General features: G+C 43.0%; 1 protein-coding gene across 4 annotated transcripts in view; it reads left to right on the top strand.

Moving 5' to 3' along the window:
• RFFL (ring finger and FYVE like domain containing E3 ubiquitin protein ligase) overlaps positions 1–16,830 on the top strand; it is a 91,558-nt gene that overhangs the window by 30,944 nt on the left and 43,784 nt on the right. The window contains exon 1 of one of the 4 annotated variants that reach the window (XM_073615129.1): positions 15,085–15,201. The exons of 2 other annotated variants lie outside the window; for them this stretch is intronic. The gene's annotated coding sequence lies outside the window, so the exon portion shown is untranslated. Of the gene's footprint in view, positions 1–15,084; positions 15,202–15,269; positions 15,387–16,830 lie in introns of those variants that run through there. One more of the 4 variants, XM_073615128.1, reaches the window with a different exon arrangement.

The following is a 16,830-nucleotide window of genomic DNA, read 5'->3' as shown; positions in this document are numbered from 1 at the left end:
TGTTTGATCCCCTATCAATCATCAAGAATTCTGGCTCCCAGGTGTCTTATACAGGTAATGAGCTGAGATTAGGAGCACTCTCTTAAAGGAAGTGTTCCTAATCTCAGCTTGTTACCTGTAAAAGACACCTGTCCACAGAAGCATCAATCAGATTCCAATCTCCAAGATCTCCCCTCGTGGAGTTTCAGTGATCATGAAAACGGTGAGGAATCGGCCTAGAACTACACGGGAGAATCTTGTCAATGATCTCAAGGCAGCTGGAACCATAGTCACCAAGAAAACAGTTGGTAACACAATGCCATGAAGGACTGAAATCCTGTAGCGCCTGCAAGGTCCCCCTGCTCAAGAAAGCACATGTACAGGCCAAGTCTGCTAATGAACATCTGAATGATTCAGAGGAAAACTGGGTGAAAGTGTTGTGGTCAGATGGGACCAAAATCAAGCTATTTGGCATCAACTCGACTTGCCGTGCTTGGAGGAGGAATGCTGCCTATGACCCACAAGAAACATGTTTTGGTGTTTTTATGCTAAGTGGACAGGACAACTTCACCACATCAAAGGGAAGATGGACGAGGCTGTGTATCATCAAATCTTGGGTGAGAACCTCCTTCCCTCAGACAGGGCATTGAAAATGGGTCGTGGATGGGTATTTCCAGCATTACGATGACCCAAAACACACGGCCAAGGCAACAAAGGAGTGTCTCAAGAAGCACATTAAGGTCCTGGAGTGGCCTAGCCAGTCTCCAGACCTTAATCCCATAGAAAATATGTGGAGGAAGCTGAAGGTTTGAGTTGCCAAACATCAGCCTCAAAACCTTAATGACTTGGAGAGGATCTGCAAAGAGGAGTGGGACAAAATCCCTCCTGAGATGTGTGCAAACCTGGTGGCCAACTACAAGAAACTGACCTCTGTAATTGCCAACAAGAGTTTTGCCACAAAGTACTAAGTCATGTTTTGCGAAGGGGTGAAATACTTATTTCACTCATTAAAATGCAAATCAATTTATAACTTTTTTAAATGTGTTTTTTCCTGGATTTTTTTTTTTTGGTCTCTCACTGTTAAAATCTACCATTAAAATCCTAGACTGGTCATTTCTTTGTCAGTGGGCAAACGTACAAAATCAGAAGGGGATCAAATACTTTTTTCCCCTCACTGTAGATGCACTGCCCAGCCATGTCCAACTGCAGCAGCTGTCGCACTGTCATAAAGTTTGGCAGGCTGCCGGCAGTGGGGCTGGATGTTTTTACCTTTTTAGCTGCAACTAAACACTGGAGCCTCATGCACTGGGGCTAAATGCTAAGGGGTAGGTTTACTAAAACTGGTGCACTCAGCATCTGGTGCAGCTGTGCATGTAGCCAATTGGCTTCTAGTTTTAGTTTGTTCAGTTAAACTTTGACGATAAAACCTGGAAACTGTTTGGTTTCTATGCAGAGCCGCACCAGATTCTGCACACTCCAGTTTTGGTAAATAACCACCTAATTGTGCATGAGGTCTAAATACCCAGAATTTTTGTTTTAGATTTGGATAGAGCATAGAAGGGTTAAAACGCTGAGTTTATTTTTTGTGGTCTTTTTTGTTTTGCGGAGGAGAATTGCCTTCATTTCCTGCCCTGGAAATGCAACAGGAAGCAAGAGAAAATCTGTCCAAATTTGGGGGGGGGGGGATTTACTTTTTTTTTTTTTTTTTTCTCTCCACACCACTCAACTGGGAGATTTCACCCTGCTTCCTGTTTTTGGTGACCACTTTTAAATTTCCCATTACGTTCTGTCTCAGAAGCAGTGGTCACCATGACAAATGGGCAGGATCAATCAACCTAGCAGGGTTCTATCTCTACTCTATCCTAAAGTTTTGTTTATACATTTTTAAATTGCTCCGTAAGGCTCATTGCATGCTAGGCTTCCCATTTTGGCGTTTTAGTGCATCCATGGGCCACAGGAGAAGCGCCCTGCAGCCTGTCGGTCTATGACAGGCTGAAATGTGCACTAAAATGCAGGGATCGGACGCACAGGGGTTAAACACCCCCCCCCCCCATATTTTGTTTGTTTTTTTTTCTCCTCATTCATAAATTGTTTTAATAAAGTGTAGATTTTACTTGGGGAAATTATTTTACCCTGCAAAAGGTTGCAAAATGAGTGTTGTATTTTTGTTTTTTGTTTTTTTTAATGACCTTTGAAACTACCAAACTTCTATGATTACTTGGCCTACCACATGCTTCCTGTATATTTAGAGTTGGACTTCCTCTGTGCATGTTGTGTTTGTTGTGTTGTTTGAGGTTGTACTTCCCCCCTCAGCACATGATTGCAGAAGAAATAAGTTGGTTTACAATGAGTACTGATACCCCTGATTGTACTGTAAGTATAGTTTGTTGCAAAGACTATCTTGCTGAAAAACAGTTTTACTGTACAGTTGAACAGCTGTATGTTTTTCATGATACTGTAGTAATCTGTAAATGCAAAAAACAAAGCTAAATGCAGCATTTCACTTCTCTGAACGTAGATACGTGTCCAGCCAGGTCAAGGTTCACTAGCTAATAGTGCTTGAGTCAGCTGCGTCTCCCAATCCACACCACTCCAAAGCTTTCCAGTGATGAGAAACTATGTATATGTGTGTGTGTGTGTGTGTGTGTATATATATACACACACACACACACACACACACACACACACACACACACACACACAGTGGGGCAAAAAAGTATTTAGTCAGCCACCAGTTGTGCAAGTTCTCCCACTTAAAAAGATGAGAGAGGCCTGTAATTGTCATCATAGGTATACCTCAACTATGAGAGACAAAATGTGGAAACAAATCCAGACAATCACATTGTCTGATTTTTGAAAGAATTTATTTGCAAATTATGGTGGAAAATAAGTATTTGGTCAATATCAAAAGTTCATCTCAATACTTTGTTATATATCCTTTGTTGGCAATGACAGAGGTCAAACGTTTTCTGTAAGTCTTCACAAGGTTGTCACACACTGTTGCTGGTATGTTGGCCCATTCCTCCATGCAGATCTCCTCTAGAGCAGTGATGTTTTGGGGCTGTCGCTGGGCAACACAGACTTTCAACTCCCTCCAAAGGTTTTCTATGGGGTTGAGATCTGGAGACTGGCTAGGCCACTTCAGGACCCTGAAATGCTTCTTACGAAGCCACTCCTTCATTGCCTGGGCGGTGTGTTTGGGATCATTGTCATGCTGAAAGACCCAGCCACGTTTCATCTTCAATGTCCTTGCTGATGGGAGGAGGTTTGCACTCAAAATCTCACGATACATGGCCCCATTCATTCTTTCATGTACATAAATCAGTCGTCCTGTTCCCTTTGCAGAGAAACGGCACCAAAGCATGATGTTGCCACCCCCATGCTTCACAGTAGGCATGGTGTTCTTTGGTTGCAACTCAATATTCTCTCTCCTGCAAACACGTTTTGTGTTTCTACCAAACAGTTCCACTTTGGTTTCATCTGACCATATGACATTCTCCCAGTCCTCTTCTGGATCATCCAAATGCTCCCTAGCAAACCTCAGACGGCCCGGACATGTACTGGCTTAAGCAGGGGGACACGTCTGGCACTGCAGGATCTGAGTCCCTGGCGGTGTAGTGTGTTACTGATGGTAGCCTTTGTTACTATGGTCCCAGCTCTCTGCAGGTCATTCACTAGGTCCCCCCGTTCTGAGATTTTTGTTCACCATTCTTGTGATCATTTTGACCCTATGGGGTGAGATCTTGCGTGGAGCCCCAGATCGAGGGAGATTATCAGTGGTCTTGTATGTCTTCCATTTTCTAATTTATTGCTCCCACAGTTGATTTCTTCACACCAAGCAGCTTGCCTATTGCAGATTCAATCTTCCCAGCCTGGTGCAGATCTACAATTTTGTTTCTGGTGTCCTTCGACAGCTCTTTGGTCTTCACCATAGTGGAGTTTGGAGTGTGACTGTTTGAGGTTGTGGACAGGTGTCTTTTATACTGATAACAAGTTCAAACTGGTGCCATTAATACAGGTAATGAGTGGAGGACAGAGGAGCCTATTAAAGATGAAGATACAGGTCTGTGAGAGACAGAAATCTTGTTTGTTTGTAGGTGACCAAATACTTATTTTCCACCATAATTCCACCATAATAAATTCTTTCAAAAACCAGACAATGTGATTGTCTGGATTTGTTTCCACATTTTGTCTCTCATAGTTGAGGTATACCTATGATGACAATTACAGGCCTCTCTCATCTTTTTTCTTTTTAATTATATACATGTATGTGTGTGTATATATGTATATATATGTGTGTGTGTGTGTGTGTATATGTGTATGTATGTATGTGTGTATATATATATATATATATATATATATATATATATATATATATATATATATATGTATGTATATATATATATATAATATAATATAATATAATATAATATAATTTTATTTTTTTTTATTTAGCAGAGTCCCTATAGAATAAAATGATGGCTGTTGCAATTTTTTGTCACATAGTATTTGCGCAGCAGTTTTTCAAATGCAATTTTCTTGGGGGAAAAAAATGCATTTTTAATGAATTTTTGTTGCACACAAACCCAATATAATACCTAATGTTTTTTGTAAAATGTAAAAAATGTTATGCCGCATATATAGATGCCTAACATGTCATGCTCTAAAATTTGCGTCTGCCTGTGGAATGGTGGCAAACTATGGTAATTAAAATTCTCCATAGGCAACGATTTAAACGCCATTACAGGTTACCAGTTTAGAGATGCACAGCAGGTCTGGTGCTAGAATTATTTGACACACTACGACATTCACGACAATACCTCACGTGTGGTGTGATCACTATTTACAGATGCGTGCAGGAATAACATATGAATTTTCTCTTAAAGTGGAGTTCCACCCAAAAATGGAACTTCCACTTTAAGGGAAGGTGACCCCCTGACATGACATACCACATTTGGCATGTCATTTTTTGGTGGGGGGCGGGGGGGTGGAACCCTACTTTTTTAGAGGGATCCAGCTCCCACTTCCTCCTGGCACTCCGCGGCACCCTCTCCCTCTTGGCAGTCATCTGGGCCATGTCACAGGTCCCAGATGATTGCCTGGCCAGTCACGGCACGCCGTGCAAGCTCGCGCATTCCTAGTGCGTGCCCAGCTGTAAAGCCACAGCCGGGCACCCACAGTGAAAATGCCGGTGCCACAGAGAAGAGGACACGAGCGGGGCTTCATTCCCCCGCATCGCTGGACCCTGGGACAGGTAAGTGTCCGATTTATTAAAAGTCAGCAGCTGCAGTATTTGTAGTTGCTCACTCCTAATTTATTTCTTTTAAACAGAACTCCACTTTTAAGTATGGGGTGCTTTACATTTTTTTTTTTTTTTTGTATTAACTTTTATTGCTATCACAAAGAATGAACAAATTCTGGGTTCAGAGGGAGGAACAACATTTGTTCCTCTTTGTGCTGTGCAGCCATCGCCGCCAGACACACATCACTCCCAGGCTCCCCGATCGGGCGGCAGAGCACTTTGCCATTTCTGTCATCTGCTTCACTCCTCTATCAGCATGAGTCCTTTCTGTGTAGTTTTCTGTCAAGTTTTCCTGACATCAAGAGAATAAAGGTGACGGGAGGGATCTCCAGCAGATTGACAGCTTCAGCTCTGTTCCTGTGTGCTGTGTGAATTGGGGGGGGGGGGGGGGCTTTCCCTTCCCTCCTCTCCAATCAGCTCTCAGAGCTCTCCTCAATGAACTCTGCGGAGTGTAACTTTAGCTCTCCGCCCCTTTTTTGAATTCGCAGACATTGTTCTAAATTCTGCAGTTTGAATGGATGTAGAGAAGAGAAGACTGCAGATAGACCGATACAATTTATGTAGAAGAATTTGTTTAATTTCGGTGTATCGCCTGAGGGGATAGTCCCTTCACTGGGTATACCGTGCCTTGAAAAAGTATTCACACCCCTTGAAATTTTCCACATTGTGTCATGTTACAACCAAAAACATACATTTATTTTATTGGGATTTTTGGTGATAGACCAACACAAAGTGGCACATAATTGTGAAGTGGAAGGAAACTGATAAATGGTTCAACATTTTTTACAAATATCTGAAAAGTGCGGCGCGCATTTGTCAATACTTTGTAGAACCTCCTTTTGCTGCAATTACAGCTGCAAGTCTTTTTAGGTATGTCTCTACCAGCTTTTCACATCTAGAAAGTGACATTTTTGCCCATTCTTCTTTGCAAAATAGCTCAAGTTCTCTCAGATTGGATCGAAAGCAACTCAACAGCAATTTCCAAGTCTTGCCACAGTTTCTCAATTGGATTAAGGTCTGGACTTTGACTAGCCAGTCTGACACACACGAATATGCTTTGATCTAAACCATTCCATTGTAGCTCTGGCTGTATGTTTAGGGTTGTTGTCCTGCTGGAAGGTGAACCTCCACCCCAGTCTAAAGACTTTTGCAGACACTAACAGGTTTTCTTCTAAGATTGCCCTGTATTTGGCTCCATCTTCCCATCAACTCTGATCAGCTTCCCTGTCCCTGCTGAAGAAAAGCATCCCCACAACTTAATGCTGCCACCACCATGTTTTACGGTGGGGATGGTGTGTTCAGGGTCATGTGCAGTGTTAGTTTTCTGCCACACATAGCGTTTTGCTTTTAGGCCAAAAATGTTCATGTTTGCTGTGTCCCCCACATGGCTTCTCACAAACTGCAAACAGGACTTCTTATGGCTTTCTTTCAACAATGGCTTTCTATTTGCCACTCTTCCATAAAGGCCAGATTTGTGGAGTGCACGATTAATAGTTGTCCTGTGGACAGATTATCCCACCTGAGCTGTGGATCTCTGCAGCTCCTCCAGAGTTACCATGGGCCTCTTGGTTGCTTCTCTGATTAATGCTCTCCTTGCCCGGCCTGTCAGTTTAGGTGGATGGCCATTTCTTGGTAGGTTTGCAGTTGTGCCATACTTCCATTTTCGGATGATGTATTGAACAGTGCTCCATGAGATGTTCAAAGCTTGGGATTTTTTTAATAACCTAACCCCGCTTTAAAGTTCTCCACAACTTTACCCATGACCTGTCTGGTGTGTTCCTTGGCTTTCATGATGCTGTTTGTTCACTAAGGTTCTCTAACAAACCTCTGAGGGCTTCACAGAACAGTTGTATTTATACTAAGATTAAATTACACACAGGTGGACTCAATTATCAATTATTTGACTTCAGAAGGCAATTGTATCCACTAGATTTATGTTAGGGTTATCAGAGTAAAGGAGGCTGAATACAAATGCACGCCACACTTTTCGGATATTTATTTGTAAAACCTTGAGAAAAACATTTTGTAATTTTCCTTCCACTTCACAATTATGTGGCACTTTGTTGGTCTATCACATAAAATCCCAATAAAATACATTTACGTTTTTGGTTGTAACATGACAAAATGTGGAAAATTTCAAGGGGTATGAATGCTTTTTCAAGGCACTGTATGTAAGAGTTTACAACCACTTAAAGGACCGCCCTATGTACATACTGCGGCAGGGTGGCCCTTAAGCGCAAAATCACGTATGTGTATGTGAATTTTTCCATCGGCTCTGGGGCGCTTGATTGGACACAGTGGGAGCTAATCAGCGGGTGCGGAGGCCGCGATGTCGGCCACCTGAGATCGTTCGGGGGGGGGGAATGACAGAACAATGGTCTGCCTATGTAAACAAGACAGACCGTTGTTTTCTCAGGAAGAGAGATCTGTGATTACTGCTAATCAGAAACAGATGTCTCTTCCTCCAGTAAGTCCATCCCCCTCCACACAGTCACACAGTAAGGCCCCTTTCACACTGGGGCGGGAGGTACTGTCGTTTTAGTGGCGGTATTCGGCCGCTAGCGGGCAGTTTTACCCCCTGCTAGCGGCCGAGAAAGGGTTAAAAACCACCACAAAGCGCCTCTGCAGAGGCGCTTTGCCGGCGGTATAGCCGCGCTGCCCCATTGATTTCAATGGGCAGGAGTGGTGTATACACCGCTCCTTCACTGCTCTGTAGATGCTGCTAGCAGGACTTTTTTTCTCTCCTGCCAGCGCACCGCTCCAGTGTGAAGGCCCCTGGGGCTTTCACACTGGAGACACAGCAGCAGCTGTTTCGGGTCAGTTTGCAGGCGCTATTTTTAGTGCAATAGCGCCTGCAAACCGCCCCAGTGTGAAAGAGGTCTAAGAAAGCACACCCAGGGAACACAGTTAACCCTTTTGCTTGCCCCTGATGTTAACCCCTTCCCTGCCAGTGTCATTTATACAGTGTTAGTGCATTTTTATTTATTTATTTTTTTTAAGCACTGATCCCCAAAAAGTGTCACGCTAAAAATCGTAGTCATGGTAAAAATCGCTGATCGCCGCTATTATTAGTAAAAGCCAATAAAAAAAATGAAGTCCATAAATCTATCTCAGTTTGTAGGCGCTATAACTTATGCGCAAATCAATCAATATACACTATGTAAAAATATGTAGCAGAATACAAATTGGCCTAAACTGTTCTACCTACATCTTTCCTTGGCAAAACTAGCTGAAAATTCAGTCATATCTTCAGTCCGTTTTTAATTAGTCAGTTCTCCTACTACTGTGACTTTGAAAACTACTAGAGCTGTACGATTCTGGCTAAAAAATGAGAATCACTATTTTTTTTATTTTATTTTGCTCAGAATAAAGATCACGATTCTCACAGGTAAACATCTTTCACATTATACAAAAAAATTGGGCTAACTTTACGTTTATTTTATTTTATTTTTTTTAATTCATTAACCACTTCCAGCCCAAGGCCGTCATATGACGTCCTTGAATTTCAGTGGGAATATCTGAATGATGCCTGCAGCTACAGGCATCATTCAGATATCCTCTTTTTCAGCCGGCAATTCTGTTCCGTAAGAATGATCATAGCGGCAGTTCAGCTGCTAGATCGTTCTTACAGGCGACGGGAGGGGGCGGGGCGCTCCCGTGCCATCGGGGACCCCGGAGAAAAAATCGTCTGCCGCCGGATGATAATAGAGATTTCTGGTGGTCACCAGTCATCTCTATGACCGTCGGAGGCCCGGGCCCGACGTTATGAGGTCACGTCTGGGCCGCGCTTGTAAACGAAGCCGCAATCCAGACTGGAAAGCATGGGTTTGTGGATTTTTTCCGATCTTCTGCTTTCCAGCCTAAAGGAGAGATGTGGGGTCTTATTGACCAATCCTATTACAAAGGATGTTTACATTCCTTGTAATAAGAATAAAAGTGATCAAAATAAAATAAGAGAAAGTGTAAAAATAAAAAAAGTAAAATAAGCAAGAAAGAAAAAAAAATTTTTTAAAGTGCCCCTATCCCCGGTAGCTCGCGCACAGAAGTGAATGCACGCGTAAGTCCCGCCCACATATGTAAACGCCGTTCGAACCACACATGTGAGGTATCGCCACGTGCGTTAGAACAATAATTTTAGCACTAGACCTCCTCTGTAACTCTAAACTGGTAACCTGTAAAAAAAAATTTAATCTCTTGGAGCCGGCGCCTGCTGGCCCCTTAAGGGGATTTACATACCTTGGGGTGGGGCTTAAGGTCATGTGACCACCATGATTGGCTGTCACGGCGGTGATATGATCGGAAAGTAGTTTTCTGTTAGTGCCAGGGCGTGCATTCTCGGCACATCGCTATTTGAACTACTGCACGCAAATATGCGACCACTCAGCGCCAAGGCCCGGCTGCCGGGAGGCCACATATTTACAAAGGGCCAGCACCAACCCATACCCCTTAAAGTGGCCACCGTACAGCTACGGCAATTCGTGCAGTCTTATAAAGACAGCGGCTGGTCGGCAAGTAGTTAATAGGTCATGTGACTCAAAAAACGCATTTTTTTTTTTTTTGTGCGTTATTGTAACTGAAATATGCACCAAAAATGCGGCAAGCAGGGTTTTTAACCCTGCAACGCAAGAGTGTAAAGACATACATAGAATTTAAAGGGATGCATTTTTCTAGAGCTTTTTGCTTTATTAAAAAAAAAAAAAAGTGCTTCACAAAACTACTATACATGGCTTGAATTCTGAACAAATTTTCTTTAATAAATCGGATATTTTGTGCGTTTTGTGGTCCGATGGTGCCACCATTGATTTCGAAATTCGACCAACCAAGCCTTCAGTTTCAACTCGTGTTACTACAGAAAAATTGTGGCCAGCAATCTTTTTTCAGGTCACAGATCATGCACATTTCTTTTTCGACAATTTTTCGCCCAATTCTATCTTTGATTAGAAATGTTGTTAATTTTTCAACAAACATGCCCGATCACTCAAATTCGATGGTCACACGAGAATCAGTCATTACTGTGGCCCACTAATGGTGCTAAATTCTAACAAAAGTTCTTGGTTACAATTTTCAAAAGAAATTTTTTTTATTTTGGTGTACCACTAATAAAAATGAATGGGGCTGTGGCACACGTACGATAAGAAGCAACCGTTTTTGGGAGAAAAGCTGTGGGGCCTGAAATATGGTCACACACAATGAAGTTTGCTGCATTAGGGCTGAAGGGAAAAATAACACCAGGTGGCCAGCATTCGCTCACATGCGTTCACTCACAACTAGCATAATTAGCTGAATCTGTTTAAAGTGGCCTATCATAACATGTTTTGTATTGGTATTAACCACTTCAACCCCCGAAGGTTTTACCCCCTTAATGACCAGGCCATTTTTTGCGATACGACACTGCGTTACTTTTAACCACTTCACTACCCGCCCATAGTCAAATGACGGCCTGAGATGGGATCTCCCATCCAGGGTGGCCCTCATATGACGTCCTGGGCTTCCCGGCCGTCTAGGGGGCGCGCGCGCCTGCGGCATTGCTCGGGACCTGGTGCGTGTGCCCGGCGGCCGCGATTGCCGCCGGGCACCCGCGATTGCCCGTTAACCAAACAGGACCGTGGATCTGTGTGTGTAAACACACAGATCCACGTCCTGTCAGGTGAGAGGAGACTGATCTGTGTTCCCAGTACAGAGGAACACCGATCGGTCTCCTCCCCTTGTGAGTCCCCGCCCGCTACAGTTAGAATCACTCCCCTAGGAAACACATTTAACCCCTCGTCTCCCCCTAGTGGTTAACCCCTTCCCTGCCTGTCACATTTATACAGTAATCAATGCAATTTTATAGCATTGATCGGTGTGTAAATGTGAATGGTCCCAAAAATGTGTCAAAAGTGTCCGATGTGTCCACCATAATGTCGCAGTCATGGAAAAAATCGCAGATCGCCGTTATTACTAGTAAAAAAAAATAAAAATAAATAAATTAAATTTTTTTTAAATGCCATAAATCTATCCCGTATTTTGTAGACGCTATAACTTTTGCGCAAATCAATCAATATACGCTTATTGCGGTTTTTTTTTTTTTTGGGATATTTATTATAGCAAAAAGTAAAAAATATTGTGTTTTTTTTTTTTTTTTTTTTTTTTTTTTTTTTTCAAAATTGTCGCTATTCTTTTGTTTATAGCGCAAAAAATAAAAACCGCAGAGGTGATCAAATACCACCAAAAGAAAGCTCTATTTGTGGGGGAAAAAAAGGACGTCAATTTTGTTTGAGTACAACGTCGCGTGACCGCGCAGTTGTCATTTAAAGTGGGACAGCGCTGAAAACGAAATATTGGGCTGGGAAGGAAGGGGGTGAAAATGCCCTGTATTGAAGCGGTTAACAATTGTGCAAAGCTGTACTCAAATAAAATTGATGTCCTCCCCCCCCCCCCCCCACAAATAGTTTTCTTTTGGTATTTGATTTAATTTACTTTCTGCTAGAATACATACCCAATAAAACAATTAAAAAAAAAATCTAGTTTCCTCATCAATTTAGGCCAATGTGTATTCTGCTACCTGTTTATGGATAAAAAAGAAAAAAATCCCAATAAGCATATATTGATTTGTTTGCGTAAAAGTTTTTTTATAGCGTCTACAAAAGAGGAGATATTTTATGGCATTTTTTAATTTATTTTTTACTTGTAATGGTGATTTTTTTTTTTTTTTTTTTTTTTGCGGGATTGAGACATTGCGGCGGACAGATCAGACACCTAGCTGACACTTGACCCTTTTTTTTTTTTTTTTTTTTAGGGAACCAGTGACATTATTACAGTGATCAGTGCTAAAACTATGCACTGGCAGTATTAAATGACACTGGCCGGGAAGGGGGTAACATCAGGGGCGATCAAAGGGTTAACAGTGTTCCCTCGGGGTGTTTCTAACTGTGTGGGGGGGGGTGGGCTGACTGCATGGACACTCTGATCCATGTTCCTGATTAGCAGGAACACTAGATCAGAATGTCCATTCCTGAGAGCACAACGGTCTGCTTGTTTACATCGGCAGACCGCCGTTCTGTCTCTGTGGGGAGCGATCATGATCCCCCTGTGACCAATCGGCATGCGATCATGGCTCCGACGGTGCGCACCCCCCAGTGGCTATTGACAAAATCACGTACAGGTACGCGATTTTGCGCAGTAGCGCCGCCTTACTGCAGTATATGTATGGCAGGCGGTTGGGAAGTGTATACTAATTTTGAGTTGTTGTTTTTAACAAAAAAAAAAAAAAATGTCATACTTACCTGCTCTGTGTAGTGGTTTTGCACAGAGCAGCCCAGATTCTCCCCTTCTTGGGTCCCTCTGCTGCGCTCCTGGCTCCTTCCTCCTGTTGAGTGCCCCCACAGCAAGCATCTTGCTATGGGGACAGCCGAGCCACAACTCTGTGTCAATTCAGACATGGAGCCGTGGCCTGGTCCCACCCCCTTTCTTTCCTCATTCAATGAATTTGCGGGAGACACTCCTGCAATGTCACTGGATCGAGATGGGGCTCAGGTAAGAGCAGGGCTGCTGCACACAGAAGGCTTTTTATCCTAATGCATAGAATGTATTAAAGTGTAAGTCCATGCTAACACTAAAACCCCCTGCATCTACAGACAGCCACGATCTAGCACTAACCTACCTAGCCCTGTAAAGAAGAAATGAGTATACATACCTTTTCTGAAGCCGATCTGACACGATCCCCAGCGGCAGAAGCTCTGCAGAGGACACGGCCAACAATGGCTGTGAAATGAATGGGGAGTGACGTCACCCATAGACTTACTATAGGGCTTCTCTTGTCACCGCCTACTCAGTGAAGCCGCAGCTGAGGGCTCAGCCCGGGGTCGGATCGGCTTCAAAAGAGGTATGTATACTGAGTTCTTCTTTACAGGGGTAGATAGGTTACTATTAGTTCAGGGGTGTCTATAGATGCAGGGGTTTTAGTTTTAGCATGGACTTTCACTTTAAGATAAAAAAAAAAAAAACCTTCATCCTTTACAATCACTTACTTTAGCCACTTGCCACCCAGGCCAATTCTGACATTTCTCTCCTACATGTAAAAATCATCATTTTTTTGCTAGAAAATTACATAGAACCCCCAAACATTATGTTTTTTAGCAAAGACCCTAGAGAATACAATGGTGGTTGTTGCAACTTTTTACCTCGCACGGTATTTGCGCAGCAATTTTTCAAACGCTTTTTTTTTGGGGGAAAAAACAGTTTTGTGCTTACAAAACAGTAAAGTTAGCCCAATGTTTTTGCATATTGTAAAAGATTAAGTTGCACGGAGTAAATAAATACCTAACATGTCACACTTCAAAATTGCACACGCTCGTGGAATGGCGCCAAACTTCGCTACTTAAAAATCCCCATAGGCGACGCTTGACTTTTTTTTTTTTTTTTTTACTGGTTACATGTTTTGAGTTACAGAGGAGGTCTAGGGACAAAATTATTGCTTTCGCTCCAACGTTCGCGTCGATACCTCACATGTGTGGTTTGAATGCTGTTTTCATATGTGGGTGGGACTCATGTATGCATCCGCTTCTGCATGTGAGCACATGGGGTAGGGGTGCTTAAATTTTTTTTTTTTTTATTATTGTTAATTATACTTTCTTTTTTTTTTAGTTTGACACTTTTTTTGAAAAAAAATGTTTTTGATCACTTTTATAACTGACATGACATGACAGGACCTCTTTACAGTGAGATATAGGGTCAATAAGACCCCATATCTCACCACTAGGCTGGGAAGCCTGAAATAAAAAAAATAAAAATAAACAGATCACAGCTTCCCAGCTGAGGCGGCGCCGTTTTTTTTTTGAATGCAGAGGCTGGGCGTGACGTCATAACATCGTGCCCGGCCTCCGAACGATCATAGAGACTCCGGCGACTATCTGGTCCGCTGAAAATCTCTATGATCAAAATCCGGGGCCGGCGGATCCGTTCTCCGACTCACAGATTCTACCGGTGAGTCAGTAGAAGCACCGGAGGGGGGGGGGGATGTCCCCTCTCGCCTTCCATAAGAACGATCATGCGGCGGAAAAGCCGCTATGATCGTTCTTATGGTGTAGGGAATCGCCGACTGAAAACGGCAGTATCTGAATGATGTCTGTAGCTACAGGCATCATTCAGATATCCCTGCTCAAAGTTCATGACGTCATTGACGGTGGGCGGGCAGCAACAGGTTAAAAGTGGTGTTTTGTTTTTTTTTTTGTTTTTTTTAACAAACATGTTATACTCACCTGCTTTGTGCAGTAGTTTTGCACAGAACAGCCCAGATCCTCCTCCTTCCCGAGTCCTTCGTCGGCACTCCTGGCCCCTCCCTCCTGCTGAGTGCCCCCACATCAAGCAGCTTGCAATAGGGGCACCCAAGCAGGCTTGCTCACGAGTTGTGGCTCTGCATGTCCATTCACACACAGAGCTGCAGCTCGGCCTCACCCCTTCGATCTCCTCATTGGCTCACTGCCTGTGATTGAAAGCAGCTGGCGCCAATGAGGAGGGAGAGCTGAGGCTCTCGTGCACATTGCTGGGTCGAGATGGAGCTTGGGTAAGTACTGGGGGGGGGGGGGGATGGGGAAGGCTGCTACACGGGAGGTTTTCTTAGACTGCATGAAGGTAAAAATCCTTGAATCTTTAGCACCACTTTAAGGGTAAACTTGGGCAAACTTTTAGTGATATCCTCAATATGCTCACCCCACTGACTGGAACGAAAATTTCTATTTGAGTATAGCAATTTGCAAATCAACAAGGTTATATGCTGAGTCACTATGGCAGTGTGGGATGTGTATCTTCCTAGATAATGCGTCTTCATAGCATGACACTAGAAGACCTTTTCGAAGCACAGCATGGAGTTTCTAGTTGGTCACATAACCTGATTCCTGAACACGGGGTGATTTTGTTGTTCTCTTCTATAAAATGACCAGGTGAGGTGAGCTTTGGGGAAAATGAAACCACAAGATTGTGACTACATGTATGTCCCTCCTCTTCAGCTGTAGAAACGTCATGAGGTTGGAGAAGTCCCCGATGAATCTTGTGGTGTAGGACAACAGGTGTGTAGTAGGAGGGTTAAACCAAGAGATAAGGAGCAGGTAGAACAGGAACTACAAAGGTTAGTGAAAGCGTTGTTCACTGTATACCTGCTGTGTTATTTATGGCTCTCCCGATTATCGTGAAGTACAGTATAGTGTCATTATCACTTTTTTCTTCCTCTTTTACCAGGCAGTGTTTCAGTTAATCATTGCTCACTAGCTTTAAACTACTTTTATTGTTCCTGTGAGTGGGTCATATACTTAACATTTATCCTCCTCGTCTCATTGTCATTAGTGTGCTGTTAATTTAGTTGAGCACTTTTATGTATACTGTTGTTTTTATATGCCATGATTGTGCATTGATAAAGACGCACACAAAAACTTCAGGAGTTTTTTTTTTTTTTTTTAACCCCAGCTGAATGCACAGCTGCTGTTGTGTGCTTGGTGGAACATTGCCACTGTGCCAATTCCAGCATATTGTGCTGTGTTTTTTTTTTTTTTTTTTTTTTTTTAATGTGTTTTAACCTTTTCGAAATGTCACAAGTGCCATTTATTTTTCTATTCACCAGTGGTGTTGCGATGCAGTAGTAATAGTATCAGCGTGCTATGATACAAAGTGTTGCATACAGTGGTGTGGGCTGAATTGATAGCCAAGAATGTAAATTGCCTGGTCCTGCGTAAGATTGCTTTTCAGCGGACATCAACGGAGAGATCTCCTGCTGAGCTGGCGGAGTCCGCTGAGCGGATCTGCCTCGCGTGAACGAAGCCATAAAGTCAGAAGTTTTTTTTTATCTTGATGCATTAAGATAAAAAGCCTTCTGTGTGCAGTAACCCCCCTCAGCCCCTCTAACACTTACCTGAGGTCCCTCTCTGTCCAGCAATGTCCATGAGTGTCTCAGCTGTCCCAGATTCTCCCTCCTGATTGGCTGAGCCACAGCAGTTGCGCCATTGGCTGCCACTGCTTTCAGTCAGCTAGCCAATCAGAAGAGAGAGGGGCCCGATCGGGGCTCCGTGTCTGAATGAACACAGGGAGCTGTGACTCGGCTCGGGTGCCCCCATAGCAAGCTGCTTGCTGAGGGGGCACTGAACAGGAGGGAGGGGACAGGAGCACCGAAAAGGGACCCGAGAAGAGGAGGATCTGGGCTGCTCTGTGCAAATCCACTGCAACGGAGCAGGCAAGTATAACCTGTTTGTAAAGTCGTTTTTTTTTTTTTTTTCTCCTATAAAACTAAACCATCACTTTAACCACCTCAATACTGGGCATATTTACCACCTTCCTGCCTAGGCCAATTTTCAGATTTCAGCGCTATCACACTGTCATGCAACATTGTACCCAAATAAAATTTGTATCTTTTTTTTTTTTTTTGATAAGTTTATTTTGGCTAAATAAAGGGGAAAAAAATAGGGATTAAACATATCTGCATTGTGTAAATATGCCTATTTTGAACATCACATTCTGATTCTGTGTAAATAGTGACCAAACATTGCTTTTCGACATCACAGAAAAATTACCTTCATTGTATA

Source organism: Aquarana catesbeiana, linkage group LG02 (genome assembly GCF_042186555.1).
Source record: "Aquarana catesbeiana isolate 2022-GZ linkage group LG02, ASM4218655v1, whole genome shotgun sequence".
Taxonomy (NCBI): Eukaryota; Metazoa; Chordata; class Amphibia; order Anura; family Ranidae; genus Aquarana; species Aquarana catesbeiana.
This window is presented reverse-complemented; position numbering and strand designations above follow the sequence as displayed.